Source organism: Oncorhynchus nerka, unplaced genomic scaffold (genome assembly GCF_034236695.1).
Source record: "Oncorhynchus nerka isolate Pitt River unplaced genomic scaffold, Oner_Uvic_2.0 unplaced_scaffold_1562, whole genome shotgun sequence".
In the NCBI taxonomy this organism is placed as follows: domain Eukaryota; kingdom Metazoa; phylum Chordata; class Actinopteri; order Salmoniformes; family Salmonidae; genus Oncorhynchus; species Oncorhynchus nerka.
Genome location: NW_027039755.1, coordinates 42,529 through 69,940, shown reverse-complemented (window position 1 = coordinate 69,940; position 27,412 = coordinate 42,529). Strand labels below are relative to the sequence as shown.

Below are 27,412 nucleotides of genomic sequence, written 5' to 3'. Positions count from 1 at the left end.
TTTGGATGGAAACCAAGCTAGTGAGCGGTATCAAGGAAAGTTGTAATTTCAGTTGAAAATTACCAACACTGCATCCAACCACAGCCCTGCTGGTTTCACTTTGGCAAACCACTATAACATTGAGTCAGTTCATCCTACTGGACATTGGAAAGCTTTTGTTTTGACACCCATCATTTGTCCTAGATGGGAAATTCTCCATCCCTCCGGTGGATGGTTCAGAGTTCCATGCTGATTGATTGACATGTCAGATGACAAGCCTACTACATGCGCCTTGGTGTTAAATGCAAATCAGATACAATTAAGGTAGCTCCAACGGTTAGGATTGTTTTATATAGAACACTTTATTTGACATGTTAGAACAAGACATTACACCCAAAGAATGTATCCAGAAGAAACATATAAATGACGCTCCTCAAAGAGGTCTTTGACATGTCGTTGACCTGTTAAAAGAGAGAGAAACTATTAGTTCAGTTATGGTCTGCCAGGGTCTGAAAAGCATAAACAAGACCTACCTCTTTTCGAGTTGTCCTGATTCACACATTGTCCACTACAGGGGCCGCCAGAGGGACTACTGGCATCACAGATGACCACATCACAATGGACAAAGACCTAGGAATCAAAGATTTGATGGTGTCATAAAAATGTATGATTGCCACTCACACAAAATTAACCAATAAAGATTGTTGGGTAACTTTGTTACCTGGCCACTCGGCTCAACCGCATCCTCGGCGAAGGAAAACATATAGGCCTCAAAGCGTTTGACGTGAGGGGGAAGTGGACCCTGGCATCAGCTACTACCGGGTGGAAGACCACACTGTATGGATCCTCGGGGTTCTCACAGCTGCCAGTGTAGAGAGAGGGACTAAGTTAGGAACAAGAAAACGCTGCAAACCCCAACCGCCTTGTGTACAAAGTCTTGTGGTGGTGTCATGACTGTCCTGTGAGGATCAGATCAATTTACAGCAGAAGTGGGTTCTTTCTCCCCCTCCAGTACAACTAAAGGAATGTTTTTGCTAACAGGCTTTTTAACCTGTCTTGAAAAAACATTTTCATATACAATGTAAAGGCTCGAGACTTCCTACCTGTAGAGTGAGGACTTTTCTAGTAAAAATGAAAACCAATGACATTTTTTCTACAGCTAATCTCTGACCAGTCTTATGTTAGAAATATTGTTCCAGTATTCACTTTGAACGTGTTAGAGAAACTCCCCTAGAAAATGTGCATAGTAAGTAGCCATGCCACGAGGGACAGAGAGTTGGTCAGACTGACAGAACCATCCCCGGCGGCCAGAGTGCATAAAAGGAATGGTAACAGAAATTAACATTAACCAGAAAACCGTGAGGCGCAAGCTACACGTTTGGAACTTTCCTAAACTCACAAGTACCTAGAAAAATGAACTTAAGTGAGATCATTCTGCTACTATATCCAAACCATCCTACTCATCACCCACTGAGGAATCAGCGACAGGGTTGATTAGCCCATCTTCCAGAACGAGTGAAAGGAAAACCCATCCTGTAGTTCTGTTCAAGACTGGAGCCACGGACAACCAACGACATTGTGATCTCATGTAGCCAATCAGAGAGAGACCAACCACCTACCTTTCCACGTCGGGCATCCCGCATAAATACATTCATGCTTTTACTCCAAGCTGGTGCCGGTTCGTGTGTTCAAAAATGTAGCAATGATAAGTGTCCCTTACGGAACGGTGGGGGTGTGAAGAAAACCTTGTAACAAGCTGTCATATTGTGTCACCTGTGTGTTTAGCCTGTGTTATTTAGTTAGCTAGTAATTCAATTAAACCAACTTGTATAGTACTGAATCATAAGGCTGGGGTTTTTGCAGCTGCAAGGAGGATACGATGTAATGTTAATAAGTTGACTATCAATTTGGTAGATTTCTACCGTCTAGAGTTTAAGTCGGGAGACGGTAACTCTTTAAAACCACTTCCTCGGCACCCCAAATCCTAACATGATTCATTTAGAGTCAGCTAACAATTAAACAGTCCTCAGATAATTCAAGGTCACGTCAACAGTGGTTTGTTGGTTTTAATTTCTGATCTTTTTGGCCCATCAGACCTGGATGAATCTGATTTAGTACGTTTTTATTTTATTTTAAAGAACAGAAATTGGGCTTTCCATCAACAATATTTATTTTGTTCTACTGCAATGGCTTGTTAAATGACGGATGTCAAACATGTATATTCAAGTCCATTGACATGAGGTGAGATGTCCCTCTAAATGGTTCTTAAAATTCTAAATGACCAGAATGGTCAGACTACAGGCGACCTGAATATTGATCAATTGACCGTGTTTTAACCAAAGTTGCCGAATAGACAGTATCATCAACAAGGCAATCATATTTTTCAAAATAAGACTTCATTTTAAACAAGAATTTCATGCAATGCGCCAGAGCAAATCTTCCGCTGTTGGAATAATTGGTCACACAAAATAAATTCTACACCCACGACATCGGATTCACATGTGGAGGACTTCTGTGAAGGGCGCAGCTCTACTATACAAGTAACCTACGCATTGACAGTTTAGGCCTACTTTTTTTTTTATTTGCATCTTTGGGAGGTTTATCCTTTACTGTTTAACTGCCAGATATTAGCAAAAAGGAATTTGTGAAATCTGAAGACGTTACATTAAGAGACAAACGCCCACACCAGTACAAATCCACTTGAGCTGAATGACGATGGTCAGGATTTTGCACAACGAGATATAGTTGCAGCTGAAGTGACAAATCTGAACTGCCCATTTAGTGCACAGCCATGTGAATGTTGTGCCTTTTCCTATGATATACAAAACATTTCAGCCTGTTTTAACTGCCATGACATTGCTGATTTAATAAACAGCTGCAAAATTACTCCGTGTCCACATGGCCAAATTTAGGTTTTTGATTCCATTTCAAAAAATGGTAAAATTGCTTTTCATAGCATTTTGCAAACCCGATCCCCCAAATGAATGGTTTTGACCAATAAAGTTGCTTCACTACACTGCTTGGTGTAACATGCATCCACATACTGAAAAGGCACCCGCAAAATAAAGTGTCATTTGCAGCGTGCATAATCATGGTCAAAGTCATTGTGCCCATTACAATGTAGGAAAATAAGTCATCTTTCAATAGTTAACCAATTTAAATTCTTGAGATAAAAATTAGGCCAGCGTGTCCATCTGTGGCAAAGTGCTCACCCAAATCAAAAATGTAGTAACATTTTTTCAAATATGAACATTACCTAGCTAAATAAGGTTAGCAAGATGCTGCTACACTTGACCGTGGTATTTGTTCATGTTTAGCAACTCCCAATTAGCGCATTCCTCTAGGACAGGAAATTCAATTGAAAGCGGCATCAACTTCTGGGGATCCTGTCAACTGATCCTATTCAGTTTCAAACATCCATGCTGCACAGGCATCTGAACCATCCTTTAGGTTTAGTGCAATAACTGAATTCAACCCAAAACCAACAACTATTCAGTCAGTGTTACGAGCGGTTGTTTGAAACCAATCGGAAAGGCAAGCCAAGCTTGCCAGCCGCTCTTGATTTCCATTTGACTGACCATCAGTTTGGCACAACACTGAACTCTAGCCAACCAAAAGGATAACATTGAGTAAAAAGGTGTAGGTAACGCCAACATTAACCTTTTCACACGCGAGTTCCAAATATCTTCAACAGTCGTCCCAGTGGGAGTTGATTTTATGCACGTGATGTCAGAATGCACTCACCGTGTCAACATGTGGACATTTAACCCGCGCTGACCTCAGACCAAGGCACACTACCTGCTAATTTTCTATAGGCTGTTTCAACTTTTTTTGCCTCATTCATTCACAAAAGTAGCCCATTTCACTGTTGCAGACCATTTCTATTTGAGAATTTAATGAGCCGGACAAACTTTCCTTCAAAAGAAAGCCCAAGCACTTCCCCAGATCAAGTATACAGTCCTTGCACATTTATTGCCTTCCTTACAAATAACTGTGGACATGTGCATTCCTATCAAAGTGCCTTATTTTCTGTGTAACGTGTTGTCGTTTCTACTGAGTACCGTAAGTATAATGTACTTAGCGTTTTATTAACGAGTTCTGATTCTTCCTAGATTGTAATGGACACGTGTGTAAAACACTTTTGAAGGTGGTACTGAATATGAGCTAACATCATACAATCACGTAAGCGTCTGTCAGACTAATATTGATCTCAACTGGAGTACCCCCATTGTCTTAACACTGAAGTCGTTAGTTGATTTCAACACTGCATAAGAGTGTAAACTATGGTACCTCCGTGTTGCCAGATAAGACCGCCCTTGCCAGGGGTATATAGCTTAGAGAAACTGTCTTCCCCACCATGTATAGTTGATAAATTCCCAGATCTTTGTAATATTTCCTGCATCATCCTCTTCACAATACCTTCCCCAAAGGACTTAACTATATCTTGCAACTCTGTTTAGCTTTTGTGCTACGGTTGTATTTGGGGAGGTGACAACAATTGGCATTTTGTATAGGTACCTGTAAACTACTTGTCATGTGTATGTCATAACAAGTACAAAGATTGTCACATGCTGAAGTGGCCAAACTAAGTTAAGATCTCAGGCAACGGGCGCAGTGAACGGCATTCTAGGAGTTCTTGCTTGACAAACATGGCTGCCATAGTTTCTAAACTAGATTTACATGGCTCCCTTGTACCGCATCATACTGTAAAACAAGTCAACCTGTTATTTAGACTAGATGATAACGTTAACATTTATATATTTTACAAGCAAAGGTGGAATAAAATTGTGAAGACCTTTATTTATCATCAGTACAAAACATTGTTTAGATGCTTTTCAGACAACGCGGTTTAGAGTCGTTTGATGCAGCATACGTTCCGTTCAATGATACGCTGCAGGGACCACTCAGTGATAACAAGCATGTGATCGTAAGAATCTCCCATAAGTGTTAAATTGGGTGGAGATCTGGTGACAGACCGCACATGGCTCACATCGTTTTTAAGCATTGTGACCACTCGACCTATGGATGGGGGCATAGCCACGGTAGCCAAAGTAAATTGCCTGCCAAGCATGATAGGTTGCTAATTACTCAGGAACCACACCTGTGGAATAACACTTGTTTAGGCCCAAAAACAACATGTTACCCATTAATGATGAGATTCCACCGGGGTCGGGAGTCGCGGTCCTCGTTGAGGGTGGCCCAGCAGTGGTCAAGCACCAGCGCTACCTTGGGATCAGAGGACGTGGTCAGCTCCACCTCAAAGTGCAGAGGCTGTCTCAGGTACCTCACCACTGGATAGTCCTCCTCCTGGTGGAACGTGTTATACGAGGCGTCTGGAACACAGAACAACCGGGGGTCGTGTTCAGTGGGCACCATCTCGTTTATCATATCCTGTTGTGCCTTAATGAACACAAGCCATTTATAGCCAACACTACCCACCCCCCACCAGAGGATCTGACACATTCCCAAATCAGCTCCTCACAGTTACTCCATAGCCACACCTGTAGATCTCAGAAAGCAAGAGTAATATATCATAAGGTTTAGATTTTTGGGAATGGTTTTGTAAAGGAGACCTTCCAAGATACTTTGAGGCTAGGGGTCAAGTTGAAATTCTGAATTTGTACACGCTTACCCTGAGCGAGTCTCATTCTGACCATTAGTCGACCCGTCCCAGTCTCGGCAAAAGGCTCATTGTCACGCGGCCTGGTCAGGAAGGCCAATGTGCGAGTGATGTTGGCCACATAGTAGCAGGAAACCTTTAACCTAAAAAGAGGGATGTAAGCAACTTCAATAGGGGAAACTTCAATTAGTGGATTGGACACTGGTAGTAGAGGCACATTTTCCCTGTATACAAAGTATTGAGCAATTGGTGAAGAGAAAAAAACCTATGAAAGCTAATAGCTACAACTGTGATGAGTAATGCACTTACTGATATTCCTCCTCTGAAGACGTTGTGGCATTCAGCTTCACCTCAAGTTCATCTGGCAAGGAGATTTCGTTCTCATACAGCATGACATTGTTGATAAACTATGTAGTAGAGGGGAATTGCTTATTACAGCCTGCAGAAGCAAACAGTCCAAATACACAGTACCCATCACCTCAGGGTAATAGTCATTTTACCTTCCTGGTGGTGCCACAGGAGTTCACAGTGAAGTGGAAGTAGGCGAACCGATCGTCGCTGTAGGTGGGACCACAGGCGGGGTCGCTCAGGGTCAGCTGACCGGGGTTCAGACCGGGAACAGACTCCACCTTCACCGCCAGCGCAGTCATCGTTCCGTTAGAGAAACACTCTTGGAGGTGGGGGAGCAAAAGACAGGTAGCCATCAGACCTGGGTTCTGTATTTGTTACACTTATTGAGCTTGAACCAATGGAATAGCACCAAAAGTGCAAACCATGCCCATCTGGTACTACTATTAGACTCACAGTATTTGCAAGGAACCCAGGTTTGTTAACCATGTTAAACACCTATTTATCGGAAGTAATTGTTTGAGAACCAACCAGTCAGCGTTTTGAGGAAGCTGCAAGCCAGGGAAAAGTATTTGATGGTCATGTTGTTGTAAGGATTCAACAGAGCCACATCCAGTCTGCTCCTGACAGAGGACGAGTGAACTGACTGGGAACCAATGGGAGAGTTCATTAGTCCAATATTGTATGCATGTATACAGGGTAAGGAAAGCGAGGCTAGCTAAAGCAATTTAGGTTAACATGGTTTGGGAGAGCGTCGTACCTCAAACACTGCGTCCGGCGAAGAGAAGGGCAACGTGATGGTGAAGTCTGTGTCGCCTTCTGTTAAATACTGTTGAGCAAACTCATGGTTAAGCAGCCGCTTGCCAACCAAGACCACAAAAAAGGGCTCTTGGTTCCTGTAGTCCACAGTGATGTGGAAGTTCTCCGATCACAGTTGCCAGTGACTGAGGGTGGCACTACAAGGACAAACAGGGTTGTGTTCATTAATTAAGCACAGAAAACAGGAAGGTACTACTTGAACTGGTCCAAGAAGAAACCCTTGTTTAGATTGCAAAATGTTTTGTTACGGTGGGACTGAATAAACACGATCCTGGCAAATCAGGAACAGGGTCCAAATACTCTAAAGCTTAACATTTTCTTTGTAGAAAGACCGCATAGGAAAACCCTACAGTATGGCTAGTTGGGCTTTCACTGCCCATTTCCTTTCAGGGCAATCATTAACGAGAGGAAACCATTCAACAGTAGTTTGGCGTAGTCCAGAGGCATACCAATGTCCAGCAGTACAGCGTCCACAACGGCAGAGTGAGAGAAAGGAGCGTACTCTGGAAAGATGACCAGGCCGTAGATCAGCTGAAGAGTGAAGGTTGTGACACCTTGTTCCGCCCTTCTCTGTAGTGAGGTTAAAAGCATTGGTCAATTGGTCAGCATTATTGTTGTAACAGAACTCTATTCAACATCAAGTGACAACTAAGTACATATGGGGACTATTAAAACAAACTATATACTTAAAGTAATGTTGCCCTCAATCAAATCAAATGCACTTGAACTAAATAATGGATACAAAGTACATTTGTGCCATTATTTTGTTGGTTTTATTAGGGCATGTACAAATCACTGTGCGTGGCTTTGCATTTAACAGAAACACACCTCCTTAAAGACCACCGGGTCTGAGAAGGGCACCTCCATCCTGAAGGTCTTCAAGGTGTTGTCCGGGGATCTCTGCTCATGAACATTGAAGCCCCTGGCGTTGCACTCTGCAACAGTTAGCACCATGGTGGGAAAGGTGATGTTCAGCAGCTCCACATCAAGGTTGAAGGTCCCCAACTCAAGCACAAACACTGCCTGCTCAGGAACGGTGTCTAAGGGCGTGTCTGTTCATTGGCAAACAAAGGAAAACATTTTGAAATGCGGTACAATGGAAGTTGAAAATTGATATTTGTTATTGGGTAAGTCCAGGTATTGCCTCCCGTTTCATTACATTTTCTTCTGTTTTGTGCCTAATGAACAACCCAGGCATCCCAAATTACCATAGGCACTATTTAACTAAACCAGACTCACAGTTGCGAACTTGTGGAGGCCTGGCCATCGGAGGTGTTGTGATAGGGAAGAGGACTTTATAGCTGGTGTCCTCATGTGCGACCTCCTCAATCCACAGCAACTCAAGCATGGGCTCAATGGTGTAAGTGACAAAGTACTGGTCATCCTGAATATGGCTCTGTAAGGGAGGCAAGTGATGAAGTCAGGCTGTAATACACAATTTGAGTGCAAAAACAGGTAAATGTTCCTTATAAGCCAGAAAGTTAAATACAATTATTCCACCGCTTGTCTTTTTGCCACTCGTAATGTAAGACAAAATATCCAAAAGGAAAGTATTGGTTACCAGACTTTAGAGAGCTGGTAGGTGTATGGTTGTCAACTTGCATTTCCGGCGGTGTGCATTTTCAAAGCAACTGACACGCAAAGTAAACACTTGCACAATATGTAAACAGCAGCCGAGTGTTGCTTGTATTCAGTCGACAGTGGCAAAGCTACCGGCTACCTAAAAAGTCAGGTAAACAATCCTTTAGTGTGGATATTTGGTCTCAAATTTCAAGCGGCTAAAGGACAAACTGCAAAGACAAGCGGTAGAGTATGTTTAAATGTAATTTCATGCAACATTCACACAATTTTGCAATCCATTGTATATTAGCCTGATTAAGCAGACAATTGCTCAATAAGAAACATTTTACACAAGACAACGTTTCTAAGAGTTTACCCATGAGAGATGGCAAAGGGTTACTGCAAAGCACTGACAACTGCTGTAGTAAAAAGGGCTCTACAAATAAGACTTAGAAATTAAACAGGAACATTTTACTCATCCAATGCTGACCTTGAAGTAGCCGCCAACCGCCCCCACTGGAATTTTAACAATAATATGAGCCTCTGTGACTAAAACCGAGTAGTTTCTGGCAGCCATTTCCTCAGTGTCCATCCTCTTAGCGTCAATTCCCATGTACACCTCCAACATGGTGAAGGCATCAGAGGACAAAAGTGGGTCTATGTGCTTGGGCATGTACCAGGTGATCACTTCTGGAGTAAAGGTCACTGCCTCTGCAGTGAAACAAGAAGCCAAGTGCACATCAAAACAGAACATTTTGCAACTGAAAACAACTGTGCCATTATTTGGAAAAAGTTCCAAAACATTTTTCCAACTGAACACTACATGAAAGTCTTGTCTGGAGCCAATTAAGAACTGGGCTTATAGGATCTTAAATTATTTCACACTCAACCTGGTGTTGGACAAACAGCCGTGGCATCTACTCGAGTAACCAGCCACTTCTGCTCAAAGAAGGTTGAGGTTGAGAGCACCCGCATCGGAACCCCAGCTACCTGTTCAGGGGGCAACCACACCAGGGCCATGTTCAGTAAGGCACACCGTTCAATATGTTGCAGAGTTCAGGTAGGGCCAGTTTCCAAATGTTTGCTCTACTGAACATGACCCAGTTCATGGAGGTCAGCTTACATTCTGGAGGTATGTCTCCTCTGCATTATGAGGGCTTCTTAACACCAGCCGTGTGAGAGTGTTGGCTATTGCATAGCCCTTTCTTTGGACCTCATCCACATTCATGACATTCTTGCTAGGACTAAAGACGACTGCTGTCATTTTGTATCCTGAAGCAACAGCCTGTCTCAGGAAATGGAAACATGAATTAAACAAAATTTTCAACAAACGCACATTGTTTAGCGCCATCCTGTCATTTTGTAGTGAAATTACAGAAACTGAAATACGGCTACCTCAGCTCCTCTCCGGAAGTTGCCGCTCCTTGCTTTCGGGCCCCCAGTGGGCTGTTCGGGGATGGTTTGGATGTCTGGAAGAGTCCTTCTGACAGACACCTAGAGAAGAAAGGCCATTATTCCCTACGCATTTTCTCCCTCCCATACAATAGGAAATCAAGGGCCAGTTCTCAATCTGTCCACTCGCCTCCTTAAATGCATTGAGAATAGGCCAAAATTCCTCACCTCTAAAGTTCTCCTATGTGCATTTTGAAGAGGCGAGTGGAATTGAGATAGAGAGTCAAGACCTCTACGTTGTGTCGCAGAAGAAATGAAACACTGGACAGTTGTAGCTCTAGACAGATCATTTATACAGGCAGTACGACAAGCACGACTGTAAACATGTCCATTGGGGCATGCTCTGCTCACTTGCCTCCATGTAGTTGCGGGCGCACAGAATCTCTCGGGAGGTCCAGGGGGTGTAGCTACAGGTTTTGCCCACTCTATACACAGGGTCTTCAGTCATGTGGTTTCCTGGCAGCCTGAACTGCATGACCAAGCTGAACATTTTATCATCCTAAAATGAAGGGGGAAGGGAAAAATGGCTTCATTATATAGCAAAAAACTAAATTCAGGTGACATTCATGCAAGTTATAGACTGTGGCAAAATTGGCTATATGAATGCAGCTGCCACTGTATTGAAGCCACACTACAGGAGTAGAGCTCAATAGTTCACATCACTGCAGTCTGTATCAGAAAGTTGGCTGGCCCTCTGAAAGCCTCCATAAACTTCTGCTGTACCTTACGTCATCGTTAACTTAGAGGTAAGAGATACCAGACCCAGGGGTGGCTGACAATGGAGATCCTTTTGATATCCACAGAGTTAAGTAAAACTGCTTCAATGTTCTGGAACCGGACTTCTAATAACCTCCATGCGCTAAATTGTATGTATTAGCAACTCTACGGCAACTCAGGCTTATTGAGGACCTTTTTTACTGAAGAATGGGTTTTCAATTATTTCATTTTTCCATCTAGTGATGCAAATATTGACTTGTATCTTTGTGTATACAGGGCTCATCTGTAAAAGAGCCTGGTCTCAGCATGACTCCATGTCAAAGGTAAATAAAATGACCTTGCTACAGTATGAGTTGCAAATGCAGTGACACTGAAAGGCAAACTGTCAATTTGAAGTACAAGCAAACGCTACAGTTCTTAGGGTTACCATGTTTTGGGAAAAGCAGTTTTGAAGAGAAGCAAAAAACATGGCATTCCCCATGGGGTCAAATTTAAAGCTGAATCCACACTGAGTAGCAAGGCCAGGCGTCAGGTTTATGATTTGTGTGTCATCTGGAAGGGATGGAGATGGTGTGAACACAATAGTTGACAAGCAATATCAAGCCATGAATTATGAAAGGAGAGAAAGAGAATCATAAGAGGCAAACTCACTGAAGACAGCATCAACGTCTTCAAAAAGAGGAGCGACACTCAAACGAATAACGTTACCAAGGCATTCAGCGTTGAGGTCATCTGGAATAGGAACGGTTAGTTGAAAAAATCTTTTACAAAAATAGTCAAACGCTTAGTCCTTAAATTTGCAAGGTGCAAAATGCATACTTATAGAAGGTGTCTGTTGTGCTTGTATGCCCACAGCTGCCATCAATAGGCACAACAACCTGTAAGGCATTTGAGAAATTATTATGATTGATTAAAAGGAGGAAGAACACAACTCAAATGTTTGCGTCGCATAAGACTCTCCTAGGCCTGCTACTACTTACCCTGAGCTAAGGAAAATAATCATTGTAGAACAGATTTGTTCTGATAAAATACACAGCTACAGAACCTGATATATGACCCAAAGTGTGCAGCCTGCAGCCCAGGGGTATGCAACTTTTACCCTATGACAAAGGCTTCCCACACTCAGTCACCTGAACCCCAAACCCCAGATTTTCTTTTTATTCCCCTAGCCCTACAAAGCTGATTCAAATAATAATCCAGCTTTGTTAATCTGAATCAGCTGTGTAGTGTTAGGACAAAAACCTAAATGTAAGGCAACTGTTCAATTTTAGAAGGGTGCTCCGCCCTCACCGCTTTTATCCATTCATGTCAGGGGCCATGGACCGGTGCAGTCAACTGGGTGGGACTACCAACTTCATTGGCTGAGCCCTACTGGTGACCCTGTTGAAGTCATGTCCAATCGGGTCATCAGAAGGGCTCAGACAATTGTGAAGAAGAAATGTTACTACTTTAATGTGAAGATAGCCTCAATGGCACTGCCCATGCTGTCACAGACACTATATTGGCACAGATACATAGATGAGTCTTTTGGCTTCTTATTATCTTCTTGTCCAGAGGTGCCCAGAGTAAACTGCCTGCTACTCAGTCCCAGAAGCTAAGATATGCATATTATTAGTATATTTGGATAGAAAACACTCTGAAGTTTCTGAAACCATTTGAATGATGTGAGTATAACAGAACACATGGCAGGCAAAAACCTGAGAGAAAATCCAACCAGGAAGCTATAAATCTGAGGTTGGTCGTTTTTCAACTCATTCCCTATTGAAGACACAAATGGTGTCATGTTGCACTTCCTCGATGTCAACAGGCTTCCACTAGATGTCAACAGTCTTTAGAACCTTGTTTGATGCTTCTACTGTGGGGTGAGGGCGAATGACAGGGAAATGAGTCAGAGGTCTGGCAGAATGCCTTGAGCTCGTGACGCTCGTTCACATGAGAGCGAGCTCTGTTCCATTGCAATTCTACAGACAAAGGAATTCTCCGGTTGGAACATTATTGAAGATTTATTTTAACAACATCCTAAAGATTGATTCTATACATCGTTTGACATGTTTCTACGGACTGTAACAGAACTTTTTGACATTTCGTCTGCTCCTAATGAACACGCTTCGTGAGATTGGATTTGTTTACAAAACTCGCTAACAAAAGTAGCTATTTGGACATAAATGATGGACATTATCGAACAAAACAAACATTTATTGTGGAACTGGGATTCCTGGGAGTGCATCCTGATGAAGATCATCAAAGGTAAGTGAATATTTATAATGTTATTTCTGACTTCTGTTGACTGCACAATAAGGCGGATATCTTTTTGGCTTGTTTGGGCTCTGAGCGCCGTACTCAGATTATTGCATGGTTTGCTTTTTCCGTAAAGTTTTTTGAAATCTGACACAGCGGTTGCATTAAGCAGAAATATATCTTTAATTCTGTGCATAACAATTTTATTGTCATCAACATTTATTATGAGTATTTCTGTAAATTGATGTGGCTCTCTGCAAAATCACCGGATGTTTTTGGAACTACTGAACATAACGCTCCAACGTATACTGAGATCTTTTGATATAAATATGAACTTTATCGAACAAAACATACATGTATTGTGTAACATGAAGTCCTATGAGTGTCATCTGATGAAGATCATCAAAGGTTAGTGATGAATTTTATCTCTATTTCAGCTTTTTGTGACTCCTCTCTTTGGCTGGAAAAATGACTGTGTTTTTCTGTGATTTGGCTCTGACCTAACATAATCGTTTGTGGTGCTTTCGCCGTAAAGCCTATTTGAAATCGGGCACTGTGGTGGGATTAACAAGAAGTGTATCTTTAAAATGGTGTGAAATACTTGTATGTCTGAGGAATTTTAATTATGAGATTTCTGTTCTTTTGAATTTGGCGCCCTGCACTTTCACTGGCTGTTGTCATATCGATCAGCCCTAAGAAGATTGATCTATCTCTATGAGGCAAGACAATTGTCATTCAGGATTAAAAGGTGACTGCACTTCCTGATTTGGCCTTAGCTGTGTTCGAATACTCGCACTAACTGTACTGTTTGTGACATGAATTGAGTATTTAGTATGCTTATTGGTCATAGTATACCTGTATAAATATATCATAGTATACCTGTATACCTCTGGCCCTTCTTTGGACACTGTGTTAACTAACCTCCAGATGAGCTTCAATGCCATACAACTCTCCTTCCGTGGCCTCCAACTGCTCTTAAATGCAAGTAAAACTAAATGCATGCTCTTCAACCGATCGCTGCCCGCACCTGTCCGCCCGTCCAGCATCACTACTCTGGACGGTTCTGATTTAGAATATGTGGAATACAAATACTTAGGTCTGTTGGTAAACTCTCCTTCCAGACTCACATTAAGCATCTCCAATCCAAAAGCCCCATTTACTACCCACCACTGCAACCTATATGCTCTCGTTGGCTGGCCCTCCTTCATACTGGCGCCAAACCCACTGGCTCCCGGTCATCTACAAGTCTCTGCTAGGTAAAGCCCCGCCTTATCTCAGCTCACTGGTCACCATAGCAGAACCCACCCATAGCACACGCTCCAACAGGTGAATCTCACTGGTCACCCCCAAAGCCAATTTTTCCTTTGGCCGCCTTTACTTCCAGTTGTCTGCTGCCAGTGACTGGAACAAACTGCAAAAATCACTGAAGCTGGAGACTCAGATCTCCCTCACTAAGCTTTAACCTCTAGCGTCGAGTAATCCCGTATCCGGGAGCGTAATCATAGCCTCAAGCTCATTACCATAACGCAACGTTTCCTATTCATGAATTTCACCTTTATTTAACCAGGTAGGCTAGTTGAGAACAAGTTCTCATTTGCAACTGCGACCTGGCCAAGATAAAGCATAGCAGTGTGAACAGACAACACAGAGTTACACATGGAGTAAGCAATTAACAAGTCAATAACACAGTAGAAAAAAAAAATGGGCAGTCTATATACAATGTGTGCAAAAGGCATGAGGAGGTAGGCGAATAATACAATTTTGCAGATTAACACTGGGGTGATAAATGATCAGATGGTCATGTACAGGTAGAGATATTGGTGTGCAAAAGAGCAGAAAAGTAAATAAATAAATAAAATAAAAAAAACAGTATAAAAACAGTATGGGGATGAGGTAGGTGAAAATGGGTGGGCTATTTACCAATAGACTATGTACAGCTGCAGCGATCGGTTAGCTGCTCGGATAGCTGATGTTTGAAGTTGGTGAGGGAGATAAAAGTCTCCAACTTCAGCGATTTTTGCAGTTCATTCCAGTCACAGGCAGCAGAGTACTGGAACGAAAGGCGGCCAAATGAGGTGTTGGCTTTAGGGATGATCAGTGAGATACACCTGCTGGAGCGTGTGCTACGGATGGGTGTTGCCATCGTGACCAGTGAACTGAGATAAGGCGGAGCTTTACCTAGCATGGACTTGTAGATGACCTGGAGCCAGTGGGTCTGGCGACGAATATGTAGCGAGGGCCAGCCGACTAGAGCATACAAGTCGCAGTGGTGGGTGGTATAAGGTGCTTTGGTGACAAAACGGATGGCACTATGATAGACTGCATCCAGTTTGCTGAGTAGAGTGTTGGAAGCCATTTTGTAGATGACATCGCCGAAATCGAGGATCGGTAGGATAGTCAGTTTTACTAGGGTAAGCTTGGCGGCGTGAGTGAAGGAGGCTTTGTTGCGGAATAGAAAGCCGACTCTTGATTTGATTTTCGATTGGAGATGTTTGATGTGAGTCTGGAAGGAGAGTTTGCAGTCTAGCCAGACACCTAGGTACTTATAGATGTCCACATATTCAAGGTCGGAACCATCCAGGGTGGTGATGCTAGTCGGGCATGCGGGTGCAGGCAGCGATCGGTTGAAAAGCATGCATTTGGTTTTACTCGCGTTTAAGAGCAGTTGGAGGCCACGGAAGGAGTGCTGTATGGCATTGAAGCTCGTTTGGAGGTTAGATAGCACAGTGTCCAATGACGGGCCGAAAGTATATAGAATGGTGTCGTCTGCGTAGAGGTGGATCAGGGAATCGCCCGCAGCAAGAGCAACATCATTGATATATACAGAGAAAAGAGTTGGCCCGAGAATTGAACCCTGTGGCACCCCCATAGAGACTGCCAGAGGACCGGACAGCATGCCCTCCGATTTGACACACTGAACTCTGTCTGCAAAGTAATTGGTGAACCAGGCAAGGCAGTCATCCGAGAAACCGAGGCTATTGAGTCTGCCGATAAGAATATGGTGATTGACAGAGTCGAAAGCCTTGGCGAGGTCGATGAAGACGGCTGCACAGTACTGTCTTTTATCGATAGCGGTTATGATATCGTTTAGTACCTTGAGCGTGGCTGAGGTGCACCCGTGACCGGCTCGGAAACCAGATTGCACAGCGGAGAAGGTACGGTGGGATTCGAGATGGTCAGTGACCTGTTTGTTGACTTGGCTTTCGAAGACCTTAGATAGGCAGGGCAGGATGGATATAGGTCTATAGCAGTTTGGGTCCAGGGTGTCTCCCCTTTGAAGAGGGGGATGACTGCGGCAGCTTTCAATCCTTGGGGATCTCAGACGATATGAAAGAGAGGTTGAACAGGCTGGTAATAGGGGTTGCGACAATGGCGGCAGATAGTTTCAGAAATAGAGGGTCCAGATTGTCAAGCCCAGCTGATTTGTACGGGTCTAGGTTTTGCAGCTCTTTCAGAACATCTGCTATCTGGATTTGGGTAAAGGAGAACCTGGAGAGGCTTGGGCGAGGAGCTGCGGGGGGGCGGAGCTGTTGGCCGAGGTTGGAGTAGCCAGGCGGAAGGCATGGCCAGCCGTTGAGAAGTGCTTATTGAAGCTTTCGATAATCGTGGATTTATCGGTGGAGACCGTGTTACCTAGCCTCAGTGCAGTGGGCAGCTGGGAGGAGGTACTCTTGTTCTCCATGGACTTCACAGTGTCCCAGAACTTTTTGGAGTTGGAGCTACAGGATGCAAACTTCTGCCTGAAGAAGCTGGCCTTAGCTTTCCTGACTGACTGCGTGTATTGGTTCCTGACTTCCCTGAACAGTTGCATATCACGGGGGCTATTCGATGCTATTGCAGTCCGCCACAGGATGTTTTTGTGCTGGTCGAGGGCAGTCAGGTCTGGAGTGAACCAAGGGCTGTATCTGTTCTTGGTTCTGCATTTTTGAACGGAGCATGCTTATCTAAAATGGTGAGGAAGTTACTTTTAAAGAATGACCAGGCATCCTCAACTGACGGGATGAGGTCAATGTCCTTCCAGGATACCCGGGCCAGGTCGATTAGAAAGGCCTGCTCACAGAAGTGTTTTAGGGAGCGTTTGACAGTGATGAGGGGTGGTCGTTTGACTGCGGCTCCATGGCGGATACAGGCAATGAGGCAGTGATCGCTGAGATCCTGGTTGAAGACAGCGGAGGTGTATTTGGAGGGCCAGTTGGTCAGGATGACGTCTATGAGGGTGCCCTTGTTTACAGAGTTAGGGTTGTACCTGGTGGGTTCCTTGATGATTTGAGTGAGATTGAGGGCATCTAGCTTACATTGTAGGACTGCCGGGGTGTTAAGCATATCCCAGTTTAGGTCACCTAACAGAACAAACTCTGAAGCTAGATGGGGGCGATCAATTCACAAATGGTGTCCAGGGCACAGCTGGGAGCTGAGGGTGGCCGGTAGCAGGCGGCAACAGTGAGAGACTTATTTCTGGAGAGGGTAATTTTCAAAATTAGTAGTTCGAACTGTTTGGGTATGGACCTGGAAAGTATGACGTTACTTTGCAGGCTATCTCTGCAGTAGACTGCAACTCCGCCCCCTTTGGTAGTTCTATCTTGACGGAAGATGTTATAGTTGGGTATGGAAATCTCTGAATTTTTGGTGGCCTTCCTGAGCCAGGATTCAGACACGGCAAGGACATCAGGGTTAGCAGAGTGTGCTAAAGCAGTGAGTAAAACAAACTTAGGGAGGAGGCTTCTGATGTTGACATGCATAAAACCAAGGCTTTTTCGATCACAGAAGTCAACAAATGAGGGTACCTGGGGACATGCAGGGCCTGGGTTTACCTCCACATCACCCGCGGAACAGAGAAGGAGTAGTATGAGGGTGCGGCTAAAGGCTATCAAAACTGGTCGCCTAGAGCGTTGGGGGCAGAGGATAAGAGGAGCAGGTTTCTGGGCATGGTAGAATATATTCAGGGCATAATGCACAGACAGGGGTATGGTGGGGTGCGGGTACAGCGGAGGTAAGCCCAGGCACTGGGTGATGATGAGACAGGTTGTATCTCTGGACATGCTGGTTGTAATGGGTGAGGTCACCGCATGTGTGGGAGGTGGGACAAAGGAGGTAACAGGGGTATGCAGAGTGGGTCTAGGGGCTCCATTGTGAACTAAAACAATTATAACTAACCTGAACAACAGTATACAAGGCATATTGACATCTGAGAGAGACATACAGCGAGGCATACAGTAATCACAGGTGTTGAATTTGGAAAGCTAGCTAAAAACAGTAGGCGAGGCTAATCCGCTAGCACAACAAACAGCAGGTAAAATGGCGTTGACTAGGCAACGGGGCCGACAGGTAAGACAAACAAGCAGAAAGGAGTACCGTGATTAATGGACAGTCCAGCGTGCGTCAGCTATGTAGCCAAGAGATCAGTGTCCAGGGGGCAGCGGTGGATGGGCAGGGGGCTGGGCTGGCGAGTGTTATCCAGGTTTTTTTTTTTTTTTTTTTTTTTAACTAACAATGACTAACTAGCTTGTAGCTAGTTAGCTGGTTAGCGTCTGGAGGTTCTTGAGTGTGTCATAAAAATAAAAATAAGAGTAAAAGTAATAGCGATTCCGTATCACATTGGGTGAGGCAGGTTTCCGGAAGGTATAAACAAATTAAAAATCAAAAAGAGATAGAAAGTAAATGGGGTCAGAGAGTGATTGGGACGCGGTGGTACAGACGGTTAGCAGGCCTGTGCTAACAAGCTAACAGTTCGTAGGCCCGAGCTAGACAAGGTAGCAGTTAGCGGACCGGAGCTTGACAAGCTAGCCGTTAGCAGGCCGAATTAGCAAGCAGGGAGATAGCGAGGGCTAGAGAGTTAACCTTTGGGGGACGTCGCGATGGGGTGAGTCTGTTTATTTATTCCTCTTCATGCGGTGAGCTGGAGATACAGCGATTCAGAAAGCTCGCGGGCCTTGGCCAGCAGATGGATCTTTGGCGATGTCGCAGCGGAAAAGCCTGTTGAAACCCCTCGGACGATTATGTCGGCGGACCAGTCGTGATGGATCGGCGGGGCTCCGTGTCGGCAGTAGAGGGTCAGTAGAGGGTCCAGGCCAATTGGCAAATTAGGTATTTTTGGACCTCTTCGGGTAGTCGGGAGATGGGCTTAGCTCGAGGCTAGCTCCAGGCTAACTGGTGCTTGCTCTGGGACAGAGACGTTAGCCAGGAGTAGCCACTCGGATTGCAGCTAGCTATTTACGATGATCCGGTATAAAGCTTCAGAGCTTGCGGTAGGAATCCGGAGATGTGGTAGAGAAAAAGCAGTCTGATATGCTTTGGGTAGATGTCGCGCTGGTGTCCTAGTTAGCGTTGAAGACCGCTAGCAGTGGCTAGCTAGTAGCTAGTTAGCGGCTAGCTTCTGATGAGGGTTCCGATTCTAAAGCATAGAAAAAGCAGATCCGTACCACATTGGGTGATGCGGGTTGCAGGAGAGTATATTCAGCACTATACAGGACGGGACAAGACAAAACACACGTCCGACTGCTACGCCATCTTGGATTTTAAATGAAATAAATATATTGAAACACAAGCTTAGCCTTTTGTTAACAACACTGTCATCTCAGAATTTCTAAATATGCTTTAACCAAAGCTACACAAGCATTTGTGTAAGAGTATTGATAGCCTAGCATAGCATTAAGCCTAGCATTCAGCAGGCAACATTTTCACAAAAACAAGAAAAGCATTCAAATAAAATCATTTACCTTTTGAAGAACTTCGGATGTTTTCAATGACGAGACTCTCAGTTAGATAGCAAATGTTCATTTTTTTCCAAAAAGATTATTTGTGTAAGAGTTTTTTTTTTTTTTTTTTTCTGTAACATCACAGTGTGGCACTCACAGACAATATCTTTGCAGTTTTGGAAATGTCAGAGTGTTTTCTTTCCAAAGCTGTCAATTATATGCATAGTCGAGCATCTTTTCGTGACAAAATATCTTGTTTAAAACGGGAACGTTTTTCATCCAAAAATGAAAATAGCGCCCCCTATATCCAAGAAGTTAAGCACCAGCTGTCAGAGCAGCTCACAGATCACTGCACCTGTACATAGCCCATCTGTAAATAGCCCATCCAACTACCTCATCCCCTTGCTGTATTTATTTATTTATCTTGCTCCTTTGCACCCCAGTATCTCTACTTGCACATTCATCTTCTGCACATCTACCATTCCAGTGTTTAATTGCTATATTGTAATTACTTTGCCACCATGGCCTATTTATTGCCTTACCTCCCTTATCATTTCCTTATTTGCACACACTGTATATAGACTTATTATACTGTATTATTGACTGTATGTTTGTTTATTCCATCTGTAACTCTGTGTTGTTGTATGTGTCGAACTGCTTTGCTTTATCTTGGCCAGGTTGCAGTTGTAAATGTGAGCTTGTTCTCAACTAGCATTAACTGGTTAAATGAAGATGAAATAAAATAGAAATAAAAAAATACTATGGATATATTTAGTATGCCAAATGTTTGAGGATGTCGTACTAAATTAGCCAAAATATGAGGAATACACGAAGAGGACACTATTTCCGTACTTTAGGGCCAATAATGCAATTCTTCGGGAACTGGGCGTGGCTTCACATCGTTTCCAGATTTGTTGAAAATGGCGGAACATATGCAGTCGAAGTACAACGAGAGCGGATACAAATTCATTGCTTACACATGCAGGGTATTGAATTAAAGCTACACTCGTTGTGAATCCAGGCAACAAGTCAGATTTTTAAAATGCGTTTCGGCGAAAGCATGAGAAGCTATTATCTGATAGCATGTAACACCACAAAAGACCCGCAGGGGACGTAAACAAAATAATTAGCATATTCGGCGCTACACAAACCGCACAATAAAATAGAAAACATTCATTACCTTTGACCATCTTCTTGGTTGGCACTCCTAGATGTCCCATAATCACTATTGGGTCTTTTTTCGATTAAATCGGTCCATATATAGCCTAGATATCGTTATATGTAGACTGTGTGATCAACGAAAAAAAACAGCGTTTCATAACGTAACGTCATTTTTTTAAAATTCAAAAAGTCGACGATAAACTTTCACAAAACACTTCGAAATACTTTTGTAATGCAACTTTAGGTATTAGTAAACGTTAATAAGCGATCAAATTAATCACAAGACGAAGTGAAGTATATTCTATAGCTGTCCGTCTGGAAAAATGTCCGGCTAGAAACTCAACCAAAATATCAGGTCCTAGACCTGAAGAACTGCGCTGCCTTGTATCTGTTTGACCAAGAAACAAATCGTAGGCAAATGACAAGACTCTAGACACCGTGTGGAAGCTGTAGGTACTGCAACCTCAGCCTCATTAATTGTGGTTCACCTTTATCAATGGGTTCAAGTCGCGCAGCAATATATTTTTCCATTTTCAGTGATCAGTTTTTCCTGCGCTTTCCGATGAAACGCACGTTATGTTATAGCCACAGCCGTGATTTAACCAGTTTTATAAACGTCTGAGTGTTTTCTATCCACACATACTAATCATATGCAAATACTATATTCCTGGCATGAGTAGCAGGGCGCTGAAATGTTGCGCGATTTTTAACAGAATGTTCAAAAAAGTAGAGGGTAGGAGGAACAGGTTAATCAGACTCACTTTAACTTTATATAGTGCACCAAGAAATAGTTTCTCACTTACGACCACACCGGCCTGAGTACGCCTGATTTCGTCTGATCATGGAAGCTAAGCAGGGTCGGGCCTGGTTAGTACTTGGATGGGAGACCGCCTGGGAATACCAGGTGCTGTAAGCTTTTGTCAACTCTTTGTCCGTTTTTTCCCACAAGGCTGAAATATGTGCCCTCGCTTTGAAATAAGTAAGCAAGGTTAGTTTGTATTTCATCCAACAATCTGTGCTGCAAATTATGACGACAGTATATGCAATTTCTTCCACTTTTTGAGTGACACAAAGATGCTTATCTAAATGGTGAAAATGCAACAGCTGTTAATCAGACTCACTTTGACTTTATATAGTGCACCAAGAGATACTTTCTCTCTTACGACCACACCGGCCTGAGTACGCCTGCTCTCGTCTGATCTCGGAAGCTAAGCAGGGTCAGGCCTGGTTAGTACTTGGATGGGAGACTGCCTGGGAATACCAGGTGCTGTAAGCTTTTTGTCAACTCTTTGTCCGTTTTTTACCACAAGGCTGAATGAAATATGTGCCCTCGCTTTGAAATAAGTTAGTGCCTCTCAGGAGTCATGCTGCTTAGCAGTAATAATAAGATGATGAAATAACAATTTATAATAAACCCTCTCAAATGCAAACCTTCTGGAGCTGAGCAAAGATCAAGGAAAATAAGAAAACAGATGTACTTAATAACAAATGAATGAGGGGAACATTTCATTTTATTGCATTATAATGAGTTAATGAGTTACTTCATTGTTTTTCAGTTGTAAAATTATCACTTTCTGTAGGCTATGCCTGGTGGCCCATTCACTCCTAACAAGCCTGTTGTCGTGGCCGAGTGGTTATGGCAATGGACTTGAAATCCATTAGGGTCTTCCTGCGCAGGTTTGAATCTTGCCGACAACAAAAATGCATTTTCTTGACCCCTCCGGGCATTTCTAGACCATTAGTTGTCCATTAGGGATAGGACTGCAGGCCATCAATCCCGCCATCAATCCCACCTCACACCTTTACACACCTGGTTATCCATCCTTCTAGCTCTATAGGCCACAGTAGCATAGGTTACAGGTTTGTAGTCAAGCCACAGATTTCAGGTGAAGTCTCATGATACACTCAACAATACAACAACACGATTCTCATGAATAATCATTAAGCCATTTCCCCCATTTTGACATGTGGAAACCTGTTGTCACTCTTACCCTGACGGATAGCTCCAGACACTTTTTTGGTCCTATCTGAGGCATTTTTAAATTCATGTCAAAATGGCCATATTCTGAAGACACTCTTAAAGCCTGCAGGGTAATCGAACTGGCCACATCTAATGTCAAGCCACAGGTCATAGGTGAGAAACCTTGTTAAACCCTAAAAGAAAAAGAAAAACACGATTGCATTGAAAATAACCATTAAGTCATTCAGGTCGCAGACTCCCCTATAGGCATGGTTTGAAACCCACTCCTGACAACTTTTTAGCGCCTGCATGTCATGCACCTTTGTCAAATCCAGTTGAAAAATAAATGACTTAAGGTAATGTAAATGACACCTAGTTAAATATGAGTAGTGAATTACTATCGTATTTTTAATATTCTGCAAAAACAAAAACACTGTGCCTGTGTCATTTACATTACATTACATTTAAGTCATTTAGCAGACGCTCTTATCCAGAGCGACTTACAAATTGGTGCTTTCACCTTATGACATCCAGTGGAACAGCCACTTTACAATAGTGCATCTAGGTCTTTTAAGGGGGGGGGGGGAGAAGGATTACTTTATCCTATCCTAGGTATTCCTTAAAGAGGTGGGGTTTCAGGTGTCTCCGGAAGGTGGTGATTGACTCCGCTGTCCTGGCGTCGTGAGGGAGTTTGTTCCACCATTGGGGGCCAGAGCAGCGAACAGTTTTGACTGGGCTGAGCGGGAACTGTACTTCCTCAGTGGTAGGGAGGCGAGCAGGCCAGAGGTGGATGAACGCAGTGCCCTTGTTTGGGTGTAGGGCCTGATCAGAGCCTGGAGGTAGTGAGGTGCCGTTCCCCTCACAGCTCCGTAGGCAAGCACCATGGTCTTGTAGCGGATGCGAGCTTCAACTGGAAGCCAGTGGAGAGAGCGGAGGAGCGGGGTGACGTGAGAGAACTTGGGAAGGTTGAACACCAGACGGGCTGCGGCGTTCTGGATGAGTTGTAGGGGTTTAATGGCACAGGCAGGGAGCCCAGCCAACAGCGAGTTGCAGTAATCCAGACGGGAGATGACAAGTGCCTGGATTAGGACCTGCGCCGCTTCCTGTGTGAGGCAGGGTCGTACTCTGCGGATGTTGTAGAGCATGAACCTACAGGAACGGGCCACCGCCTTGATGTTATTTGAGAACGACAGGGTGTTGTCCAGGATCACGCCAAGGTTCTTAGCGCTCTGGGACGAGGACACAATGGAGTTGTCAACCGTGATGGCGAGATCATGGAACGGGCAGTCCTTCCCCGGGAGGAAGAGCAGCTCCGTCTTGCCGAGGTTCAGCTTGAGGTGATGATCCGTCATCCACACTGATATGTCTGCCAGACATGCAGAGATGCGATTCGCCACCTGGTCGTCAGAAGGGGGAAAGGAGAAGATTAATTGTGTGTCGTCTGCATAGCAATGATAGGAGAGACCATGTGAGGTTATGACAGAGCCAAGTGACTTGGTGTATAGCGAGAATAGGAGAGGGCCTAGAACAGAGCCCTGGGGGACACCAGTGGTGAGAGCACGTGGTGAGGAGACGGATTCTCGCCACGCCACCTGGTAGGAGCGACCTGTCAGGTAGGACGCAATCCAAGCGTGGGCCGCGCCGGAGATGCCCAACTCGGAGAGGGTGGAGAGGAGGATCTGATGGTTCACAGTATCGAAGGCAGCCGATAGGTCTAGAAGGATGAGAGCAGAGGAGAGAGAGTTAGCTTTAGCAGTGCGGAGCGCCTCCGTGATACAGAGAAGAGCAGTCTCAGTTGAATGACTAGTCTTGAAACCTGACTGATTTGGATCAAGAAGGTCATTCTGAGAGAGATAGCGGGAGAGCTGGCCAAGGACGGCACGTTCAAGAGTTTTGGAGAGAAAAGAAAGAAGGGATACTGGTCTGTAGTTGTTGACATCGGAGGGATCGAGTGTAGGTTTTTTCAGAAGGGGTGCAACTCTCGCTCTCTTGAAGACGGGAGGGACGTAGCCAGCGGTCAGGGATGAGTTGATGAGCGAGGTGAGGTAAGGGAGAAGGTCACCGGAGATGGTCTGGAGAAGAGAGGAGGGGATAGGGTCAAGCGGGCAGGTTGTTGGGCGGCCGGCCGTCACAAGACGTGAGATGTCATCTGGAGAGAGAGGGAGAAAGAGGTCAGAGCACAGGGTAGGGCAGTGTGAGCAGAACCAGCGGTGTCGTTTGACTTAGCAAACGAGGATCGGATGTCGTCGACCTTCTTTTCAAAATGGTTGACGAAGTCATCTGCAGAGAGGGAGGAGGGGGGAGGGGAGGAGGATTCAAGAGGGAGGAGAAGGTGGCAAAGAGCTTCCTAGGGTTAGAGGCAGATGCTTGGAATTTAGAGTGGTAGAAAGTGGCTTTAGCAGCAGAGACAGAGGAGGAAAATGTAGAGAGGAGGGAGTGAAAGGATGCCAGGTCTGCAGGGAGGCGAGTTTTCCTCCATTTCCGCTCGGCTGCCCGGAGCCCTGTTCTGTGAGCTCGCAATGAGTCGTCGAGCCACGGAGCGGGAGGGGAGGACCGAGCCGGCCTGGAGGATAGGGGACATAGAGAGTCAAAGGATGCAGAAAGGGAGGAGAGGAGGGTTGAGGAGGCAGAATCAGGAGATAGGTTGGAGAAGGTTTGAGCAGAGGGAAGAGATGATAGGATGGAAGAGGAGAGAGTAGCGGGGAGAGAGAGCGAAGGTTGGGACGGCGCGATACCATCCGAGTAGGGGCAGTGTGGGAAGTGTTGGATGAGAGCGAGAGGGAAAAGGATACAAGGTAGTGGTCGGAGACTTGGAGGGGAGTTGCAATGAGGTTAGTGGAGGAACAGCATCTAGTAAAGATGAGGTCGAGCGTATTGCCTGCCTTGTGAGTAGGGGGAAGGTGAGAGGGTGAGGTCAAAAGAGGAGAGGAGTGGAAAGAAGGAGGCAGAGAGGAATGAGTCAAAGGTAGACGTGGGGAGGTTAAAGTCGCCCAGAACTGTGAGAGGTGAGCCGTCCTCAGGAAAGGAGCTTATCAAGGCATCAAGCTCATTGATGAACTCTCCGAGGGAACCTGGAGGGCGATAAATGATAAGGATGTTAAGCTTGAAAGGGCTGGTAACTGTGACAGCATGGAATTCAAAGGAGGCGATAGACAGATGGGTAAGGGGAGAAAGAGAGAATGACCACTTGGGAGAGATGAGGATCCCGGTGCCACCACCCCGCTGACCAGAAGCTCTCGGGTGTGCGAGAGCACGTGGGCGGACGAAGAGAGAGCAGTAGGAGTAGCGGTGTTGTCTGTGGTGATCCATGTTTCCGTCAGAGCCAAGAAGTCGAGGACTGGAGGGAGACATAGGCTGAGATGAACTCTGCCTTGTTGGCCGCAGATCGGCAGTTCCAGAGGCTACCGGAGACCTGGAACTCCACGTGGGTCGTGCGCGCTGGGACCACCAGATTAGGGTGGCTGCGGCCATGCGGTGTGGAGCGTTTGTATGGTCTATGCAGAGAGGAGAGAACAGGGATAGACAGACACATAGTTGACAGGCTAGAGAAGAGGCTACGCTAATGCAGAGGAGATTGGAATGACAAGTGGACTACACGTCTCGAATGTTCAGAAAGTTAAGCTTACGTAGCAAGAATCTAATTGACTAAAATGATTAAAATGATAGAGTACTGCTGGGGTAGGCTAGCTGCGTTGTTGACACTACCCTAATCAAGTCGTACCGTTGAGTGTGAAGTTTCTACAATGCTGCTTATCGGGAGCTAGCTGGCTAGCTAGCAGTGTTGGTTACGTTACGTTGCGTAGGAGAACGACAATAGCTGGCTAGCTAACCTAGAAAATCGCTCTAGACTACACAATTATCTTTGAAACAAAGACGGCTATGTAGCTAGCTATGTAGCTAGCTACGATCAAACAAATCACACCGTTGGGACTGTAATGAAATGAAATGAAAAAGTGATACTACCTGTGGAGCGACGCGGAATGCGACCGGAATGCGAAAGTTCTATTCAGTAGACGTTGGCTGGCTATTGGCTAGCTAGGAGTGTCTCCTACGTTAAGGACGACAAAATAGCTGGCTAGCTAACCTCGGTGAATTAAGATAATCACTCTAAGACTACACACTCTAAACTACACAATCACTTCAATATTGAAGTGCCATGAAAAGAGAGTTTCCCACATCTATACAGAGAGTTTTGGCTTTCCATGGCGACATCACCATGTGTAAATTGGTTTATAGACCAACGACAAAGAGAGTGCCAATAACAGCTAGCTTTAATTTCCCCTCCACACTGACCACTCCCAGACAGTCCTAGCAAAATTAGTGCTTGAGAAAGTGTTTTTGCAAAAATACATTTTGGACCATTTTCATCGTAATGTATTACAGTAAGGTACTTAATTGTTACCCAGAAATGATTTGATATTGATATAAAAACGTCTGCTTTGGGCCTTAAACAGATATGTGCACTACATACTCAGAAATCACATATATTTACATTTTAGAATGTATTTTATCAAGGAAGTAAGTTATACATGTCTTTTTTAATCTTACTCTTAGTTGCAAATGATTAATTTGGCTGTGGTTCATTTGATTTTCAGCACAACCCTGTTTGATGCAACATTTGACTGATGAAATAGCATTCTTCTAAAATTCTTACACTTCTAGATGCAAAATACAAGTCACTATTCCAATACTGTTTGATTCTGCCATTTTTGAAATACTATTTACAAATATGAGCGCAAATGTCTGAGATCGAGACACCAACATTTAACATTTCAGTTAAAAACCCTTTGGATAATATCAACATTAATTACTTAACAGCTTAACACATACACACCATACAAATATCAATAAACAGAGGAACAC

General features: G+C 44.4%; 1 non-coding gene and 3 pseudogenes across 1 annotated transcript; 3 read left to right on the top strand and 1 right to left on the bottom strand.

Moving 5' to 3' along the window:
- Nucleotides 1-322: 322 nt before the first annotated feature.
- Nucleotides 323-11,645, bottom strand: LOC115128174 (uncharacterized; annotated as a pseudogene).
- Nucleotides 11,646-21,386: 9,741 nt separating this feature from the next.
- On the top strand, nucleotides 21,387-21,505 carry LOC135568473 (5S ribosomal RNA; annotated as a pseudogene).
- Nucleotides 21,506-21,746: 241 nt separating this feature from the next.
- LOC135568474 (5S ribosomal RNA) lies at nucleotides 21,747-21,865 on the top strand (annotated as a pseudogene).
- A 340-nt stretch (nucleotides 21,866-22,205) lies between these two features.
- trnas-uga (transfer RNA serine (anticodon UGA)) lies at nucleotides 22,206-22,287 on the top strand. The gene has a single exon. It is a non-coding gene; the product is annotated as a tRNA-Ser (tRNA).
- Nucleotides 22,288-27,412: the final 5,125 nt, after the last annotated feature.